General features: G+C 36.4%; 1 protein-coding gene and 1 long non-coding RNA gene across 2 annotated transcripts in view; one reads left to right on the forward strand and one right to left on the reverse strand.

The window, feature by feature from the left end:
- Positions 1 to 2,064, reverse strand: part of LOC149898051 (uncharacterized) — a 370,187-nt gene extending 368,123 nt beyond the window's left edge. The window contains exon 1 of the mRNA XM_090115790.1: positions 1,761 to 2,064. The gene's annotated coding sequence lies outside the window, so the exon portion shown is untranslated. The remainder of the gene's footprint in view (positions 1 to 1,760) is intronic.
- On the forward strand, positions 1,125 to 18,298 carry LOC149898058 (uncharacterized). Its single transcript, XR_016458117.1, has 2 exons — positions 1,125 to 1,383; positions 18,087 to 18,298. It is a non-coding gene; the product is annotated as an uncharacterized LOC149898058 (long non-coding RNA).
- The last annotated feature ends 4,074 nt before the right edge of the window (positions 18,299 to 22,372 follow it).

Raw genomic sequence — 22,372 nt, forward strand, 5'->3', positions numbered from 1 at the left:
AATTTCTGGTAAATAATGAAACTATGTATTTATTTATAGATAACAGATTGATAGTAGTAGACACAGGATCATACTAGTTTAAAAGGAGAATGACCTAAATAATAAATATCAATAAATTTTGCGATATAGAATTGTCTATTTCATGTTAAAAATATCTTTAATGCTTTCTTCAAATATGTAAATTTTAAATATCAGTTATTATTTTATCATTTTTTTATCTGGTAAGTATATACTATCACAATAAAAAAAGTAAAATTTAAATATGGAGGGTATTCTAAAAGTGAAAGTGTGATAATACTTTAGAATTTATGTGCCTTATGGACTGGATGTATTAATTTACTTTGTATTTTCAAATCTTGTGAATAAAAAATATGTTACGACTTGATATTAAACAAGATATTTAAGAACTTCAAAAGTAATTTGTCTATCAGTGAAACTCAAACCTCAGTCATGAGTATTTTCAAGAGGTTGGTATGATTCATCAATTTCTCATTTTACACTTAACTGTAAGTATTAGATATAAGTGCTTCTAGAAATGTTAATTTTACTTTTAATGACTAACAATTTATTTCAATCTACAGCTCATCACTTGCTCAAAATAGATGGATTCAACTCAACTATTGTATACTAGCCACTCATCCTGTCATCACATGGGTTTCCACGGGATGACAAACAAAACAAGTAGGTATGTAATTCTTTTACAGTAAAAATAATTTTAGAATTGGTTGAGTAGTGTTTGAAATTTATATATTTAAAGCAGATAATATAATATAACACTTAGTACTAGCTGTGCTCTGTGGTTTCACCCGCATTGCTCCGCTCCTGTCGGTCTTAGCGTGATGATATATAGCCTTCCTCGATAAATGGGCTATCTAACACCAAAATAATTTTTCAAATCGAACCAGTAGTTCCTGAGATTAACGCGTTCAAAGAAACAAACTCTTCAGCTTTATAATATTATATTAAATATTAATATACTAAAGATTACCAATCTATTTTCTGTCAACAAAATGACAGCTTTATCTTTTACAAAAATTGCTTGTAGTTCTTAAATATTCTGTTATCATAAAGATAAAACAATGTTTCTATTTGGTCAGATTCAGGAAGATTGAGGATTATTTGTCAGGAAAGGAAGGAAAGGAAACAATATTCAAGGAACAAATACAGCATTTAATTCTTTTCATATATTATGAGGTACAATATTTATCAACTTGATTCTTGTTTCAGAAGTCAACACTTATTCACCGTTGGAAAATGCATCATCGTCATCCGTCTCACTATATCTTCAAGTCATTGCTGGTGTAAACATAATAAACATTAGTAAGGAAGGAAATAGCAAGCAAATAATCAACATTAATCAATATATATCATTGGGTTGGTTAAGTAAGTAATTTTCAGTGTAAAGTACGACTTGAATTGATGTATTCTTTAATATATGCCTAAGTCTTATTAGGTAATCGGATAATACTTGATATAAACATTTAAATGCATCATGTACCTATGCATTTCATAGTAATAATTATTTTTGAAACTATCTAACATTTTAAACATCTGTATTACAGAAAATTCGTAACAAAAGTATTGCATTGTATTTATCTTTAAATAAAAAAGTAACATTTTATTTAAAACAAAACTTAAAAGTAAATAAAGTTGTAAGTTCGAAAAGTTTATGAACATGCGCGGTGGAGTTACACGATAGTAAACAAACTAATTGAAGTTTGTAAACTCGAAAAAGTTAATAAAAGTCGAAAAGTACGCACCTTTTGAGGCCGGAATGAAATCCAAACGTAATAATAAGCGACAACACTGTAACCACTATGATTTTATCACAACATTCCAATGTGGAAGCACTCTAGGAGAACTGGTCGGCTCAATCACTAACTTGCACACTTTTTGAAAGAAAACTGAAAGGAAACACTCGAAAAAGAACTTTTATGAAACACACGAACTGACATTACAACTTTTAACGGCGATTCATTATTACAAAACTGCACTAAACATTAAAAACTTATAAAATTAGAGTAAACAAACCAACAACAGTCAATACGCGGCGGCCATGTTCCGCCATTGCATAGTTAGAGGTTAACGCCGCTAGAGGGAGTCGGAACTTGGAAAAGCTCAACAATGCTTGTTGCTTCAAAACTTTCGCGCTTCGAGCTTCGAGCCGCGTTCAACTTTTCAACAATTTTTGCTATGTTCTATTTGCAGGAGCTTGCTTTAACTAAGTAGTTTGCACAAGAAACTATACATTTTCAATTTTCCAGTGAATGCACATTTTTATATTGTTATCATGATAAATTGAGATAATAATATAGACGGTACACTACAGCTAGACTAGTGCAATATCAAATACATTGTAACATAGGTACCAATATTTTGTAATTTGTTGGCAAGCCAAACCCACTATCTGGTCTAAATTATTATATTATACCTATGTCCACTCTATTAGATTTCCAATAGGTAAGTATATATATTATATTATGTGTATGTTAATTGTTAGTACGAAATTTCTTGTGCATAGTAGGTATTAGACGTAGTATATTATTATTAGTCTGTGGTATTAGCTATACCATTATTATCCCGTCCGATTAGGGCCCTTCTGGCCTCCTCCACTCAAGCGACAGCTCAAGCCGAGGTTCGTGGTCCCCGTCAAGGGGGGACGCCCTTGTGCATGTCGCTACCAGGGTGAACCTTCAGTTCACCCCCGCGTCCGCGTTAAAATGTAGAAGCCCTTCTGGCTAACATTGAGAGACACCACACAAAAAAAAACCATTATTATAATTATTACCTAGTCAATTAAGAATAATTTCTCCAAATACTTTCACTAACATTTATAGGTATGAAACATAAATGTATACTTAGCTGCTTATAATTTTTCCAAGAAATTGCCTACTCCTTCAATATTCATCTTTTATGACATTCGAGTAAGTAATAATACGCTGAAATGTTGTTTTTATCTGAAATTCTACCTAGAATTGATATTAAACATCCAATATTCTATCATTTAAATAGCAAAAAAGTTGAAATTATTTATTTATATTTATCTCCTATAAAAACTATCGCTGCTCTTAGTTGAAACATGCTTACCTATTCAGAGTAACTCAGTAAAAGTTCTATTACAATTTATTGCACGCCTCATAAGCGAAGCGTTGAGGTGGGTACTACTGTCACTTCGCGCAAAACATCTGATTTTTCAAACTTAAAATGTCTTTATGTATCATACATTGCACTTGTAAGATAATACATACACACACATATTAAGAAAAAACACTATTTTTAACGTTCATGATATTTTTGATGTCATTTTTGTTATTTAAACTAGTTAAAAAACAGTTTAAAAAAGTTCTGTCTTGGACGTCCGTGTGTCTGTATGTGCGGATCCTTTTTCTTGTTAACACGATAGCGACCGAAATACTTTACTAATCGAGTCTTTTTTTTTTCTCTTACGCTTGAGTATGCTCAGGAATAGAACCCTTTCATTTTTCAGGGTCTGATTCGATGTGGTTTAATTGTTATTAAATAAACAAAAATAATAATTAATAGATATTTATTAAAAAAAATTATGAGGCGTGCACTTTTGGATTTTCCAAATTATTTTCTTTTATCACGATGTCATAGAACTTTAATAAAACTCTTTCAATTAAAACTTTTATGTTTTACCATTGTGTCATAATACTTAGATTACCTTTACGTAATTTCCTTGAGTTTATACATACCTAACTAACTGTATTAACATTTTTAATGATTTCACAGCAATAGAGTAGTTTGGTAATTTATCGAAAATGTTTGTTCAGGGGCCGAAACACTCAGAGGAGTTAATAAATTGGGGGATCAAACTACTATAATGCCGAACCCTAATATTATACCGTCCAATAGATTTTGTTGAATGAAGTAGTCACGAAATGAATCAATAAAAACTACAATTCATTTTATAATCGTAATGAATTGTTTAAGTTTAAGCTTTCAAGTTTCAAGTGGTCGTATCAGGCGTGGGTTTACGTAATAGTTGTACCTATACGTCGTAGTATAGGTATTATTATTAGCACAGTTTTACAATATAGGAAATAATATTGTAATGTTATTAGTCTGTGGTAATAGCATGGACCCAATATTACCTATATGAATATACTTTTATTTAATTAACTAGCTGTTGCCCGCAGCTTCGCTTGCGTGGAAAAGATAAATTTTCATGGTATAAGTTTTCATCCCCTATTTTACCCCTTTAGGGGATGAATTTTCTAAAATCCTTTCTTAGGGGACGCCTACGTTATGACATCTACCTGCATGCCAAATTTCAGCCCGATACGTCCAGTGGTTTGGGCTGTGCGTTGATAGATCACTATATCAGTCACCTTTGAGTTTTATATAGATAGATATGATTGATATATATATGATTTGAAGCATAAAATATAATATTATTATACGTAGTATATTAGTCTGTGATATTATCTAGTAGTTAAGTGATTTAAAGTATATTTTGGTATTAGATTATACTAGTAAGTTTTGTTTGATATTAGTTTAAGCGCCATCTCTTGGTTTATGCGTGTACTATTACAAATTACAATCGTTGTTGCGTGAGCGCATCCAAAGACGAGATCACGGAAATTATTGAGGTTTATAAGGTACCGTTTCCATTCTGACATTCTGTAGAAGCAATATACTTCCATTATTACCGACCTAGTTCATAATTGAAGCATCAAGATTAGGTACTGTGGAATAATGAGAGGTCAGCAACATAATACGTGCGTATTGTGTACTTTCTAAGCTAACTAGTAATGAACAGGAAATTTGTAATCAATAAATGATAATTTGTACAGATGTAACGTGAAGATGTAGCCTAATTTCGATGAATACAACAATAACCCTACATGCTAACACAGCGTTGGCTTACTCGAGTAACGGCTAAAAATATGAAAAGTAATGACAAACATAAAGTAAAAAAAAACCTGCTTTTTAGTTAGTAGATAATATTCTGGCTGATGGGAAACATAAAACAAAATAATGAAGGTATAGTAATAAATATTCAATACATAATATGATTATACTTTTATAGAACTTTCGCATCATATAAAAATTGGTATTCGCTGTAGGTACCTACCTATATCATTATTGTGGTGCCATAAATTATTGTTACCGCATATTGTAACATCAATAAGGATAGGATGCCAAAGATTCATAGCTTTCCACATGTTCAACTAGGCGGACGATAATATCAATAAATTATTCTTAAACATAATTACGACTATCTTGCCTATCTGAAGATATTAGCATCAGTATTAAATCTTAAAGCTGTTCGTTAACATAAACACAAAAATGAACGCCTCCCAAGCTTTTAAACCACCAAGCATCCCGCGTTTCTCGTATAAAAACAGCAATAACTTATAAATAGAGAAATTTCCTCAAGTGTAGAGTGTTTTGTGAAACGGGAGCAAGGGCGGCTCCTCCGGGAACTGCGGAGTTACGTTATCATAGGCGTAATGTTATGTACATACAAATGTTGCCACACTGACATTCGCCAAATTGCTTGTCTAACTAGAATACAAAAATTTGCACCGAAAATACCTTGATATAATCTTCATGTTTACTTTCTGTCGGTACGTGTATATGCGGGGAATGGTGTATGTTATTCCACGAAAAGCAATGTGTGGGTATGGTATGCCTTTTTATGTGTACTTATGTTTTTTAATATGTTGAAAGGTTTAATATTATGGCCATAAGTATGTATATGACATGAGCTTCATTTATCAGAGACGATTATAAGTACGGGTAAGTTGATATAGGCTATTATCAAAAATAGTCAAAATTTAACGAGTACCTATAGGTATAACAGTAAATGCCCAATACAATAGTTGGTCTATCTATATTTCATATTTAAAGCCAATAGATTTTCGAAATGAATACTCCGAGCGCATCCTATTTTAATTTAACCGTTGCAGAATATATTACCCCAAATCATGAAAACGATTGCAATTTGCAACGAATACAAATTTTAATAAAAGTTTCGCAAACAGTCCGGGCGGGCTTATTGCTTCCAAACGAATATGGCCGATATAAAACTAATGTTGGCAATATTGTCAACACTGACCTACTTTGTATGCTATTTGTCGCAGAGCCAACTCGTAAAGAACAACTGATGCAGCCTGATATCTCAATAAAAATCTACTGTACATAATATAGCATCTTTGCACGCTATAGCTGTTACCCTCGATGTCATCTGTATTTTTTGCTATAGACAGATGAATCTCTATAGTCTATACTCGTATTTTGTACTAGAATTTTAATACAAATTTACTTATTCGTATCCATTACCATCAAAATATAATCTGTTCATAAATTTTACTGATTTTTTTATCGAATTAAATCTTCGAAGTAAAAATTGTGTTTTTTATTGTCCCAAATTATAAGAGCAATGCAATTCCATACGTTTCAGGAACTAGTTTAACCCATTGAGCCCTGAACGGCCCGATCGGTCCACGACACAATAGATTTTCTATTGTGTCTGTGATTCCGGGGCCTAAGTTATTAAACCAAAAATTAATTCAAATGCATCTACAAATATATAGCATCGCTATTTATTAACATTACGATTACATAGATGAACTAGAAACCAGATAGATATCAGAACAATGTTATGAACGTGTCGGAACTCGGAATGGCAACACTACGGAGCACTGTGCCGCGGTTACACGGCATTCGGGGTTGCTACTATTGCTACTGATATTAGTATAGTATTATATTATCTGTGCTACAGATTGAACCAATACCGCCAAAACGGTGTGGCTTATTGAAATTGTATTAATAGTGGCAAATATAGGGCACGGATAATTCAATTAATTGAAGAACTATACATCTTTTTATTACATGTAACATGGTTCATATTCTACTCAATGTGGGTAAGGTATCTTTCGCTAGGTCACTTGACACGGCATAGAGGTACGTGACACATGACACACGCATCACACACGGCACATAAATCACACATGACGAAAATAATATTTTGCCAAATATAGGTAATTGTAGTGTATGTGAGTGAAAGAGAGGGAAGTATTATGTCATCTCTTGCGCACGTGCAACGGTGACACCGCTCACACAGCTCAGTTGGCTGCAGGCGGTCGGAGTGAGAGGTCGTGTGCGTCTAAGAGCCGATAATAGGGAAGGACATACACTACATTTTTGGCGACGAGGTAAATCGGGAATAAATGTAAGTAATTTTTTTTTTGATAATAAAAAAAAATTACAAAACAAAAAAAGGGAGGAAATAGGTGTGCTGTGATAACTATTGAACTAATTATATCCACAGTCGAGTTACATCGAAGGGAATATTAAAGTTAATAATAATATACACACATACCTATTTTCATTATGATATTTTGTGCCGCTTACAAAAAAAAAAAAAAATATCCGCACAAAGTAGATAAATAATATGTGCGTGCCTTTCGAGAGGCCTCCGGCCTCCGTGCCGTAGAAAACGAAGGTTTCGTTTACATAAAGATTTAGCAAAACCTCTTAAATAATTGTAGCCAGAAGGATAAAGTAGGTGTTGTAAATTGTTTCTCGTATACATAACTACACTGATACCAATGCATACGCGGGCTGTCTTTATTGCTCGAGCGTATGGTGCCTGTTTGATAAATACACTGTACAGTGTACGGGTATACAGCTAGCGTCGTCCAGTATATGTACTCACGTAGTCATGCATAGGACTGTAACTGCGTTATGCGAGACTAAATGTGATATTTTGTTTAGTCGAGGCTGTAGATTATTATTTTGGGACACTTGTTTACATATAAATTTATTGATACTGATATGTAAAAAACCTGCTTAAAGGATTGGTTAAACATGATTAAATGAGCTAAGAAGGTTCGATTCCCGATCAGCGCAGAATAGATTTGTCTGGTTACAAAAATATAATTATACCAAATACCCACTTATATCTTATTTAATTACTCGATGTGAAGTTGCATGAGTATTATTTAAGATTATTCATTATTGCATAAAGAATTAATTAATGGTTATCATGCAAGGAACGTAAGTTTCCTGGACAGGCTAATATAGTAACATTATGGAAGTTCATGTATGTTGATGTATGTGTTTCGATGGTGATATGGACCACGACAAGGGATTTCTAAAGTTGTTGTTGTTAAGCTATAATGTTACAAGATGAAGCCTGACAAAAAAATGTTGTGTGGTTTTATGAAACCACGGTAAAAGTGAAACTGTTCGAACGGTTCCGAACACTGCTTTATACCTACTCGGCAGCCGACCGTCACGCGACATGCGCTACACAGACCAAAAGTTTGAGACGATGTAATAAAAGTTTCACTTTAAAAGGGTAACGCCCGTGTACGTAATTTGAAATGTGTTACCAGATGATGCCTGGTAGTACAGGAAAAAAAAAACGGGTGATGCCTGTGTGTACTTTGTACTGTGTTACCAGATAATGCCTGGTGGTCAAGAAAAATCGGGTGACGCCCGTGTGTATTTTATAATGTTATACCAGATAATGCCTGGTGGTACAAAAACAAAATCGGGTGACGCCCGTGTGTATTTTGTAATGTTATACCAGATGATGATGCCTGGTAGTTCAAAATCAAAAATCGGGTGACGCCCGTGTGTACTTTGTAATTTTATACCAAATGATGCCTGGTAGTCGTAATATAATTACAATACCGGTGATGCCTGTAGTGATGTGATACGGGTGATGCTCGTATAAAATGTTTATATTTTGGGTGATGCCCATATTGCGAATTCATGCACTTAAATATACGCGATCTTAAAAAAAAAGTGATAGTTCGTCACCATTTCACAGTGAAGTATTGTTCGTAAGATAGATTGTATCTTCGAAATTACTTACAAATAAAAAATGGAATAATACAATTTTTAAGAGTATACAGTAAATACTAAAATATTTACAGTAGCTTTTATTATTCTTATCTAAAAGTGACTTAATATTTTCATAATTTCATAGCAGATTTTGTTAAACAACGAAAGAATAATCATAATGATAACAATACCTAAAATATCTGCGATAGGTATTGCACATTTAACTGACAACTATAAAGTTAGACAGGTTAAGTGATAATATAATAATCATAAACAGGGTAAGGTAATAAAACAATGAATATTCGAAAACAAAAATAAATGGAATGAGAGACATACAGAGTAGTCTCAATATTCATTATTTCAAACTACCCACCTGGCAGACGTTGTAATGCTCTTTCGCCTTTTATCGGTTCGTTAAACGAATTGGAACATGAATATTATCCGAATTGGTCGAGCCGATACGCCGCGCGCCGAGGTTTGAGTTTTACACTTAGCAACATTGCTATTCATTTTTATTGTATATACTATGTGGCGTTGTAGGTGAGGTGGAAACAAAAAAAATAATAATAAGAACTAGATACTCACCATACAGTCGACAATTAATTTAGTTAATTAATAAAATAAAATACAAATATCAGTAACAATAAGGGTCGTGGTGTGCCTAGGTCCAAACCCTCCGGTAGGGCTCTTACTGATATAGGTGGACGTAAGATGGAGTGCGCGTCTCGTTGCGAAGGCTAGGCGGTAGGGTGTCTTTAGGGTTGGTCGCTGAATTCCTTCAACAGGAATTAAGGAGCCAAAGCAAGCAAGACGTAGAAGGATTTCCTCAGCGGCAATCGTAGCAATGTCGTACTACTACTGAAGATGGGTCTTAAGCGGTATGTAGCAGCGTATGAGGGTCCTTATCGGAACGTGGCAAGGACGCGACAATTCCCTGCGCGGGAACGTTGCGGGTATGCAGAAGCTTTCTAAACGGAACGTAGCAGTAGCATAACACCACTCTCTCAGCGGAAATGTAGCACCCCGGTTTGGGGTTAGGTATAACACACTGTTAATCATTACATGTGGAACGTTGAAAACGACTTTTACGTAATTTATACAATAATATACCGTGAAAGACAATAGTTGGACAATAGACAGTTGGCATAAAATATGAATCGTTAATTGTTAATAACTAGCAAACCTGGCGAAGTCCGTTTCGCACCAGAGACACCTTTTCCTTGTTATAAACCTCACGGAGCCCGAGACCTTTCCAACGAGTGCAAAGCCGTGGAAATCGGTTCGTGCGTTCTGGAGTTGTAGCGTCAGGAAGGAAAACCCGACTTATTTTTATATAGTAGATTACTTTGATAGATAGTGTATAGTGACAAACAACCTGTCAAATATACACTTAAAATTTTTAGATAGATTCAAGACGAACATTTAATGTAAAATAAAAAATGGATCATAACCACATCATACCGCAAATATTGGTATATGCAAGGTATATGTAAGAACCATGGTAAAATCATACACCATGTGCATCTAGTTATTACTATATTAATAAAGACTGTTTTTAATTTAAAAACACCAATTTTATAATAGACGAGAGAATCAGCAACACAAACATCACCGTGAATAGTATTATAAAAGTCAATACACTAATAATTTTATTTACAAGTTTAAAAAGTTATTAAGAATTTAATAAGATTTACAACGTAGTAATTCATATAAAATCCAAGTTTTAATGGTGGTTTGTAAGACTGGTCTGATTTCATATTCATAAAGTAGGTACTTACGTAATACATCTTTTAAGAGCTCATCTTTTGAACATTGAATATCGCACCTAATGCATTAACACCGCTGCGAAAAAATAATGGATATCGTACTAGATTGAATAAAAGATTATCAATTAAGAAATACGTTAAAGATTTCTTGTCAAAGCAAAAAAAAAATGTATTATCGCGAAAAGGTCACCATTCGTGCCTTAGTCAGAATATAAATTCCAAGTATTAATCTCTACAATATTGAGGTGGTATAGTGGTATTGATTTCGAAATGCAAAATTGAATATTGTAAATTCAAGTTAATTACATAATTTATGCAAATACTTATATAGTTATAGGTAACAAAGTTTTTATTGATTGTTACAGTTAAATTTGTATTACTGATTGTTACAGTTAAATTTGTATTACTAATTGTTACAGTTAACATTGTACAGTTAAAAAAAAAATATGTATCCAACTACTTATTTTCAGACCATTAATGTATGATTAATGTCTAGCCATTATTATTGTCATTAAGTTATCTTTTCCTTTTTCAAGTGGCTATTAAGTTGTCAGTAATACAAATACAAATGTTATCATAAGTAACAAATAAAAAAAAAAGAAGTCAAAAAAGAAGAAAAATACAAGAAGTCGAAACAGCTAAATTTCTTGGGGTAATTTATGATAAACACTGTAACTGGAAGTCGCATATTGATATGGTCTGCACGAAGCTTGATAGATTTGTTTATGTAATAAGGCGGTTAAGACAGACGATATCAAGGGAAGCAGCGATAACGGCTTACTACGGCTATGTATCATCAGTTTTGTCATATGGTATTATAATTTGGGGCAATTCGGTTGAGTTTGACAGAGCATTTAAATTACAAAAAAAGTGCATAAGAGCTATTTGTAATGTTGGGCCTACTGTGAGTTGTAGGGAACTTTTTAAAAACTTGAGAATCCTGCCTCTTGCATGTATATATATCAAAGAAATTTGTATTTTCATAAAAAAAAATCCTCAATATTTTAAACTTAATAAAGAAGTTGGAAAACTAACAAGATATCCAAACAAATTGTTTTTACCGAGGCCTAAATTAACTTTGTACAAAAAAAATGTTCCTTACATAGGTATTCAGATATTTAATAAAATTCCAAAAGACTTGCAAGGGGTTCCTCTTCCAGGCTTTAAAAATAAATTAACTAAATACTTGTTAGAGAATTGTTTTTACAACTTAAATGAATTTCTGTATAATATGAAAAATGTTATAATATAAAATAATGATTTTGATACTTGATTGACTGTATGACTATAGTGACTTATGTATAAAACTAATTTTAAGTGACAATACTCCTGACTCGTATTATTATTGTAACTAGGTAAACATTCTCATTCATTTTGTGAATTAATAATAATTATTGTATGCTATGTAACTATAGTAAAAACATGAATGTTCCTTAATTTTGTTCTTAATATCTTTGTATGTACCATGTTTTCATGCAATAAATGATTTATTTATTTATTTATTTATTTAAAAAAAGTCATCAACAAAATGATACATTTTGATTCGTTTTAGGTTCGTTACATTAATTGAATTTTAAATACCTATGTGTTATCATGTGTTATTAATGTAATAATCATACAATGAACAACACCGCGTGTGTGTTGAGGTTACAATAAGAAGTATAAAAAAAAGTAATACATCATTAATCACGCTTTACTAAATATTCATTGTATTGTCAATAAATTGTTGTAATATTGTCACTAAAGTTAAATCTGAACGGTTTGGGTAGGTCATAAGCGAATCGAAAAGAATCGGTTGCATACAGTCATACGAACATACAGGTGAAGCTAAAAGCGGTTCAATAGCTGAAGTCAATGGCACAGTATAGTATGATATTGTGCTGTTGCAGAGTAAGCTCCACTAAGACTATAATTCTGTCAGAGTGGTTTATACCCGAAAGTTGGTATTTAAATAATTGATAATTATGAACCTTAACATTGTAATACTATGTATCTGTATGAATTAAATATTTTTAATGCGCTATAAAAAAGGCTGCCACTTTCTAGCCTCTAAACTATCACCCAAAAATATATCATAAATCGCTTTATTGCGATATGAAAGAGAGACGGACAAACGAATAAATAAACAAATCTTCCTTGTGCCTAAGGATCATATGATAAGTTGTTGTTGCTTAAATATGAATAAATAATGAACCAATTAATGTTTGGTTAAAATTTTGCCGTATAATATTATTTAGGGTACAGATATATACATATCATATTACATTCCGATTTTATTAGGTATATTGAATTAAAATCGGAACATATATTGTTTTAGTAACGAAGTACATATACAGAATATAGATATTAAATAATAACCGAGCATTTAAGTATGTACCCAGTCTATAGGCATTTCACTTGGTAATAATTCGGTTTGCAGCTATCGTTTATTAATAATTTTAATATGTGGGAAAACAGTGGTTACTTAGATGGTGCAGATGCCGGTGCAGGTAAAGTGAATTAAGTTATGCGTCAGAAGAAGCAGCATTCACCTCTTCTAAATGACCTGGAGTGCAGGTCATGATAAATAGTGAGTGAAACATATCAACAAGGTAGTGCAATAGTCATGTAAGGAAAAATAAAACAGGTTAAGTACAGTACAGGTACAGTACAGGTACAGTTAGTCAAAAGTATAGTTAAGTTACAGAAGGAACATAGTTTAAACATTATACCTTACATATACATTAAGTTACTGAAAACGATTTCGTCCCATTGGTTAATAAATAAATAATGACTTAATAAACTTAAATATAAGTATACAACTTATTCATGATAGATTGTCGTATACTTAAATAAATTGTCATTATTGTTATTATAAATACCTATGTAAGATGTTACATTTCTATGATTTTGAAGGAGCGACTATATGCCTATATATATTCTTGCCGGCTCTTCTCTGTTGAGGCGGCTTTCCGAACCAGTGGTAAATTCATATTTTGTCCTTATACTTTTTGGGGGGTAATGTTACTCGCGTCCGTAGGTGACAACTCTAAGATTCCCTACACGTGCCCCCTGGGTAGTGCCAAATGAGTAACCTGATATTCTGGTGGGAGACAGTTTGTCCCGGCTAGTCACCACCCACCTGGCAAAGCCTAGCCGCCAAGCGACTCGTCGTGTTCCGGCTTGATGCCAGGTGAAGCCCTCTGGGAGCATTTTGGTCTGAACAGTAGCTATGCGTCGTTTAAACAGTTCCAATGCAGCAGTATTTCTAACGCCGGGTGTCTGGTTTTGGAGAGCAGCGGGATCCGAAGAAACGGTTCACCGCTGGCCGACCGCAGGTTGTAGGGGGCCCAAGTAATGAGCTAGCCACTTGTGAAAGGCTGCCCCACCGCCTGCGCATAATCCCGGACTGGCTCCAACGTGCCGGTTGGCGACCGGAGGAGAGGACCCGTTGGCAATGTTTGGGGGGTTTCGGGCGTCCCCGCGGTCTCCAGACCAGCCACCCATCAGTGTTGATGCTGTTAGCGTTGCGGTGTTCTATTCTTGATGCCGGGCCTCGTTCAACTGCTTAATGCTCCCGCCTATTCACGCCTTATTAAATAAATATGAAAAAAGCTCACAAAGTAAATAAGTATACACAGCGGCGGCACTTCCTCTCGTTAAAAGTGCACCTTTCAAACATACGAGGACTGCACTCAAATCTCCTTCCAGTACACCACCACCTCGAGACTGACAAGCCGCATTTACTTTTTCTAACGGAGACGCAGATCACATGTCCAGCTGACACATCTTACCTTGGATATCCAGGATACCAATTGGAGCATAATTTTCGTCCAAAAGCTGGTGTCTGTGTGTATGTACATGACGACATTTGTGCACAGCGGCTCCGTTGCCTTGAAGTCCAAAATTTCTCTGTACTCTGGATTATGGTTGAAACTTCATCCGATCAAATAGTATACTCTTGTGTCTACCGCTCGCATAGTGGCGATTCGGAAACAACAAATCTCTTTAACTATCTCAGCGAGACCATCGATATAGTACAGGTTCGATTCCCATCAGCACAAATTGTACTTCTCGGAGATTTCAATGCCTGTCACAGTGAATGGCTGTTCCCGTTTCGTAAGACTGATCATGCTGGGAGAGAGGCATTCAATTTCTCAACATCTCACAACCTCTCCCAACTGGTAACTAGCGCAACCCGCATTCCGGATATTGACGGTCATTCAGCAAACTGCCTCGACCTTCTGCTGACCACTGATCCAGACCGATACGTGGTAACAGTAACCGCTCCACTTGGTACCTCAGACCACTGTATGGTTCAGTCTGTATCAACATACTCTCCTCCTGACCTTACGGTTAAGGGAACTAGGAGGGTTTGGAGATACAAGTCAGCAGATTGGGAAGAGATGCGGCACTTTTTTGCGTCTTACCCCTGGCATCAGGTGTGTTTTGCTTCCAATGACCCATCGAGCTGCGCCGACAATATTGTTGATGTGATTCGTCAGGCAATGGAATATTATATTCCATTCTCTGATGTTTCCATCAATAGTAAAACCCGACCCTGGTTCAACAGCAAATGCACCACAGCCGAACGAAAGAAGCAGGATGCATACCGTATCTGGGCCGATGCGCGAATCCGAAAAGATCCTCACATCAGCAAATACAAAAAAATCTTTAACAGGGCGGCCAAATCCTGCAAAAAGGTATTAAGAGAAGCGCGTTCCGAACATATTCGTCATATTGGGAATAAACTAGCCTCCTATCCAGCTGGCAGCAAAGCTTTCTGGTCGCTTGCAAAGACTGTAGAATCAAACTTCTCTCGTCCTTCATTCCCGCCACTACTTAAACCAGATGGATCACTTGCTCATAGTGCAAAAGACAAAGCTAATGTATTCGCGTCACTTTTTGCCAGCAACTCGCGTCTTGATCCCACTAATGCAATACCACCTAGCTTAACCCATTGTGGCTCTGTAATGCCTCAAATTACTATTAAGCAAAAAGATGTCTTAAAAATACTGCGGAACTTGGACACTACCAAAGCAAGTGGGCCGGACGGTATACCTGCCATCGTCTTGAAGACCTGCGCACCAGAGTTAGCGCCCATTCTTACTCGCCTGTTTCGCCTGTCTCTCAAACTGGGGGTAGTTCCAAAAGCATGGAAGCTCGCAAACGTCCAACCTGTGCCAAAAAAAGGAACTCGTGCAGACCCCACCAATTACAGGCCAATCTCAATAACCTCCATACTTTCCAAAATTATGGAGCGAATATTGAATAATAGGCTCCTCGCGTATCTAGAGGCGAACGACCTTCTGAGTGATCGCCAGTATGGTTTCCGTAAGAAGAGATCAACTGGCGATCTCTTAGTTCACGCCTCTCACCTATGGGGTGAAGCCCTGGAGAATCATGGGGAGGCACTAGCTGTCTCCCTTGATATCTCTAAGGCTTTCGACAAAGTCTGGCACGAAAGTCTACTAAACAAGCTTCCATCTTATGGTTTACCCCCCGTCCTCATCATCTGGTTAGCTGATTTTCTCAGGGAACGATCAATACGTGTTGTCGTTGATGGCTGCGTATCAGATCAATTGGGTATAAATGCCGGAGTTCCCCAAGGATCTGTCCTATCCGCAACGCTGTTTCTGCTGCACATAAATGATATGCTTAAGCATAACATTTTTGGGTATGCCGATGACAGTACTGTAGTGGAAAGGTACTTACCTGATGCTTATGCCACCAAGGACCATATCAGAGTAGAAAGAGAGGCTATGGTTGAGCGCATGAATAAGACACTCAGGGACGTCTCCGATTGGGGCGATGCCAACCTTGTCAAATTCAACGCCACCAAAACACAGGCCTGCCTATTTACTGCGAAAAAGACCAACTTCGAGTTAACTCCTACATTTCAGAATGTAGCGATTAAAGTAGCTGACCATATCGACCTGTTAGGTGTAACTCTGTCGTCGAATCTTAACTTCGGTACTTTCATCGAATCCAAAGCTCGATTGGCCGCAAAAAAGCTCGGCATTTTATCTAAGGTCAGGCAGTATTTCACACCGGAACAGCTTCTAAGACTATACCAAGCACAAGTTCGATCGTGTGTGGAGTACTGTAGCCATTTATGGGCTGGGTCTGCGAAGACGCATCTGGGAGCATTGGATTCGATGGAAAGACGAGCTGTTAGGCTGATAGCTAACTCGAAATTGACCAAGAGTAAACTTCTTAGTCTTGATCACAGACGTAAGATTGCGTGTCTTTCAGTTTTCTACCGCTTGCACTTTGGTGAATGTTCAGCTGAACTTCACGCTCTCATTCCATCTTCACCGTTTCACCATCGAACATCTAGACGTGCCGCCGGCTTCCATCCCTTCGTAGTTGACGTACCATTTATCCGCACAAAACGTTATCAGAAATCGTTCATCAACTTAACTGCAAGGGATTGGAACGCCCTACCCGCTTCCGTCTTCCCAGACAAATTCAACTTAAACTCATTCAAGGCAAGAGTGAATAGGCTCTATCTAGGCAGGCATGCCCCTTCATAGACTGCATCACTACTTACCATCAGGTAATGGTGCAGTCAAATGCCTGGCTATTCCTATATAAAAAAAAAAAAAAAAAAAAAAAAACGAAACGTTTTAAACGTTTCTGGACGAGGTCTGGTTGATGAATGAAGGTTTGAGTTTGAAAAATTATTAATTAATATCGATTTGAATACATATATTGTAAAAATTATTATAATTTTGAATATACATATACTTAATGGAAAAAAAAAGAAAAAAAATGAAAAGGAGAGATGTTGCATATAGATAGAATTATATTACTAGGCCAGGTGACACATTCTACTCTATCGCTGGTATGGAGCGGACGTGTCCCTGAGTTTGTGTTTACTAACTGATACTGGTGCTTAGGTATCGACTAGAATAGAAGCATACATATAACATACCCGAATAGAACATAATATTTTATTTAATAAAATTAATTGAAAAAATTAAAAATTTCTAAAATAAAGGAGGGATGTAGTGTATGTGAGTGAAAGAGAGGGAAGTATTATGTCATCTCTTGCGCACGTGCAACGGTGACACCGCTCACACAGCTCAGTTGGCTGCAGGCGGTCGGAGTGAGAGGTCGTGTGCGTCTAAGAGCCGATAATAGGGAAGGACATACACTACAGTAATCAAAATCCGTTCAGCGGGTTACGCGTGAAAGCATATCAAACATAGTTATATCCATTCATTTTTAATTCTTACGAACTTTCGTGTTATACGGTATACCATTTATTACCTTTTTCACATCTCTCCTGTGGACTCGATTTGAATTCAGTTTTAGAACTAGGACTATGACTTTTTTTGTCGTCAAAGGAAAAGAGGTTAAAATTAGGGATGGAAATTTTTGTTAGCTCTTACGCGATTACCACGTGCTCTACTATCTGGGCTAGTTACGCCATTACACATGTTAATTCAATCTATTATGCATTTACATCACAATGCTTAACCAAAAAATATGTGAACTTTATTTTGTTTTCAGGAGAATGGTCCGGAAAGTGGTGTACGTGTCATGAAGATTTTCAAATAGCACTTAACAACCTCAACGTTCTGTCGAAACTTGGAAACGATTGAACATCTGCAACGCTCTGCGTAACGTTCTAAGCATTGAGGTCTTCAAACGAGCCTATTATAATGTGTTCATTGGGTCTGCAACACTTCTTGTGTTACTAATAAACGTCATGTTATCTTAAATGTTTGTTTCATTTTGCCATTCCTATATTATAAAAAGTACACTGGAATAAAAGAATAACCTTTTCCTCTAGTATAATTATTCTTTACTAGCGGTCCACCCCGGCTTCGCCCGTGGTACATATTTCGCAATAAAAAGTGGCCTATGTCCTTTCTCGGGTATCAAAATATCTATATACCAAATTTCATGCAAATTGGTTCAGTAGTTAAGGCGTGATTGAGTAACAGACAGACAGACAGAGTTACTTTCGCATTTATAATATTAGAATAATATGTAGTAAATAATAATGTCAAATCTTTTTTAATTCTTACTTTTCCGTTTTTGAAGTCGGTTGTTTTTAACGCAGTTATTTTTATTAGTGAATATTAAGCTTTCCGTGCGATTAGAGCTTTTTTGTGAAAATTTAGCTTTCCGTGCGAATAGAGCTTTTTGTGAAAATTAAGCTCTCCGTACGATTAGAGCTTTTTGTGAAAATTAAGCTCTCCATGCGATTAGAGCTTTTTGTGAAAATTAAGCTCTCCGTGCGATTAGTTTTTTGTGAAAATTAAGCTCTCCGTGCGATTAGAGCTTTTTTGTGAAAATTTAGCTTTCCGTGCGAATAGAGCTTTTTGTGAAAATGAAACTCTCTGTGCCGTTAGAGCTTTTTGTGAAAATGAAGCTCTCCATGCGATTAGAGCTTTTTGTGAAAATTAAGCTCTCCGTGCGATTAGAGCTTTTTGTGAAAATTAAGCTCTCCATGCGTTTAGAGCTTTCTGTGAAAATTAAGCTCTCCGTGCGATTAGAGCTTTTTGTGAAAATTAAGCTTTCCGTTCGATTAGAGCTTTTTGTGAAAATTAAGCTCTCCGTGCGATATAGAGCTTTTTGTGAAAATTTAGCTTTCCGTGCGCATAGAGCTTTTTGTGAAAATTAAGCTCTCCATGCGATTAGAGCTTTTTGTGAAAATTAAGCTCACCGTGCGATTAGAGCTTTTGTGAAAATTAAGCTTTCCGTGCGATTAGTTTTTTTGTGAAAATTAAGCTCTCCGTGCGATTAGAGCTTTTTTGTGAAAATTTAGCTTTCCGTGCGAATAGAGCTTTTTGTGAAAATTAAGCTCTCCGTGCGATAAGAGCTTTTTGTGAAAATTAAGCTCTCCATGTGATTAGAGCTTTTTGTGAAAATTAAGCTCTCCGTGCGATTGAAGCTTTTTGTGAAAATTAAGCTCTCCATGCGTTAAGAGCTTTTTGTGAAAATTAAGCTCCCCGTGCGATTAGAGCTTTATTTGAAAATTAAGCTTTCCGTGCGATTAGTTTTTTGTGAAAATAAAGCTCCGTGCGATTAGTTTTTTTGTGAAAATTAAGCTTTCCGTGCGAATCGAGTTTTTAGTGAATATTAAGCTTTCCGTGCGATTAGAGCTTTTTATGAAAATTAAGCTTTCCGTGTGATTAGAGCTTTTTGTGAAAATTAAGCTCTCCATGCGATTAGAGCTTTTTTGTGAAAATTAAGCTTTCCGCGCGAATAGAGCTTTTTTGTGAAAATTAAGCTTTCCGTGCGAATAGAGCTTTTTGTGAATATAAAGCTGTCCGTGCGATTAGAGCTTTTTATGAAAATTAAGCTCTCCACACGATTAGAGCTTTTTTGTGAAAATTAAGCTCTCCGTCCGATTAGAGCTTTTTGTGAAAATTAAGCTTTCCGTGCGATTAGAGCTTTTTGCGAAAATTAAGCTCTCCGTGCGATTAGAGCTTTTTGTGAAAATTAAGCTTTCCGTGCGATTAAAGCTTTTTGTGAAAATTAAGCTCTCCGTGCGAAGAGAGTTTTTTGTGAAAATTAAGCTCTTCTTGCGATTAGAGCTTTTTTGTGAAAATTTAGCTTTCCGTGCGATTAGAGCCTTTAATGAAAATTAAGCTCTCCATGTGATTTTATGCGGTTATTAATTCGGCCGGTATATTTTTTTTTATGTATGTACACCGATTACTCCGAGGTTTCTGAACCGATTTACGTGATTCTTTTTTTGTTCGATGCGGGATGGTGTCGAATTGGTCCCATAATTTTTTTTTTCGGATAAGCCCAGTAGTTTTTATTTTATGAGCATTTTTGTCTGTACTCGATGACTAAGTTGATATGTAGCAAGTAACTTTGATTCACTTCCCGGTAACCGATTGAGCTGAAATTTTGTATACGTATGTAAATTTGATAGCGATGAAACATTACCATGACATGAAGCTGATTTGATGATGGAATCGGAAGGTGGCCATAGGAACTCAGTAATATATTGACTCAACTTTATCGAGTTCTGGCTCGTTTGATTCGTGTTGAAAAATACACTAAAAAGTATTAAATAAAAACAAACTGCGTTAAAAACAACCGACTTCAAAAACGGAAAAGTAAGAAATAAAAAAGATTTGATATTATTAACTACTACATAGGGGAACAACACTACTCGCGTCCGTAGGCAACGACTCTAGATACCCTACACGTGTTCCCTGGGTAGTGCCAAATGAGTAGTCAACTGGTGGGAGACCCTGTCGTGGCTTGTAACCACCCACTGGATAGAGACGTGCCGCCAAGCGGTTTCGTGTTCCGGCACGAGTTCCAGTGCTGCCAATTCGGGTGTTTGGGTCTGATCAGTTGTGTTAGTGTTTATTGGTTACATGAAGTATCTTTAGTGGTGCGCCGGGTGCCTGTTTTCGGAGGGTAGCGGGATCCGTAGCACGGTTGTCCGCTGGCCGACCGCTAGTTGTAGGGGGCCCAAGTAGTAGGAAAGCCACCTACGAAAGGCTGCCCCGCCGCTTGCGCAAAATCCCGGAATGGCCCCATCGTGCCGGTTGGCGACCGGATGGGAGGACCCGATGGCGATTGCCGGGGGGGTACGGGCGTCCCCGCAGTCTCCGACATCAGGCCCCCACCAGTGCTCTATTATTGTTTGCTTCGAATTAACCAGTTCACTTCACCTCGATCAACTGCCACTCACCTGCCTATTCACAAAAAAAAAAAAAAAAAACAGAAATGAAAAGTACAAAGAAAAGAAATAAGTTTATACAGCGGTCGCACTTCCTCCCCTTTAAAGTGCATCACTCGAATATTCGTGGTCTGCACTCAAATATCGATCCAGTCCACCACCACCTCGAGACTGAGAAACCGCATTTGCTTTTTCTATCTGAGACACAAATAAAAACACCATCCAGCACAGCATACCTCAACTATCCCGGCTTTGTACTTGAACACAAATTTAAGCCAAAGGCCGGAGTGTGCGCGTATATTAGAGACAATATCTGTTATCAGCGTCTTCGAAACTTTGAAAATCCAGATTTTTCAGTACTCTGGCTCCTTGTTGACTTCGGTGCAGACCAAATAGTTTACGGAAATATTTATCGCTCCCATACAGGTGATTGGGGTACAACACAATTGTTCCAGTACCTAAGCGAAGCTGCTGATTCCATCCAGCAAATATACCCGTCTTCACAGCTTGTTCTCTTAGGAGATTTTAACGCCTGCCATAAAGATTGGTTATTTCCCTATCTTAAAACTGACCACGCTGGTAAGGAATCATACAGTCTTGCAGTGTCGCTGAATCTCACACAACTTGTGAAACAGGCTACTAGGGTTCCCGACGTTGAAGGTCACACAGCCAACTGTCTTGATCTGTTTCTTACTTCTGACCCAGATAGATATTCTACTACCATTTCGTCACCCTTAGGTTCTTCAGACCATTGTGTAATTAAAACCGTAGCAGCATACTTTCCGCCGGATAGTAATCCTCAAACAAATAGGCGCATCTGGCGATATAAATGGGCTGACTGGGACGAAATGCGGCACTTTTTTTCATCTTACCCCTGGCGTCAAATATGTTTTTCTTCTGACGATCCGACAGCTTGCGCTACCGCCGTCGCAGACGTTATCAGACAGGCAATGGAATATTTTATTCCTTTTTCAGAAACCACTGCTTCATATAAATCCCGTCCTTGGTTTGATGCTGTTTGTAAACGCGCTGAATCCAAAAAACATCTAGCTTACTTGAACTGGGCAAATGCTCGTGCACAAAAGTCTTCTGATGTCCACGCTAAGAAGAAAGCTTTTAATAAAGCGACCAAGATGTACAA

The sequence above is a fragment of the Colias eurytheme genome, chromosome 24 (assembly GCF_061535395.1).
Source record: "Colias eurytheme isolate Ceu_HAF_F1 chromosome 24, ilColEury1 Martin Lab GWU primary, whole genome shotgun sequence".
NCBI classification, from domain to species: Eukaryota; Metazoa; Arthropoda; class Insecta; order Lepidoptera; family Pieridae; genus Colias; species Colias eurytheme.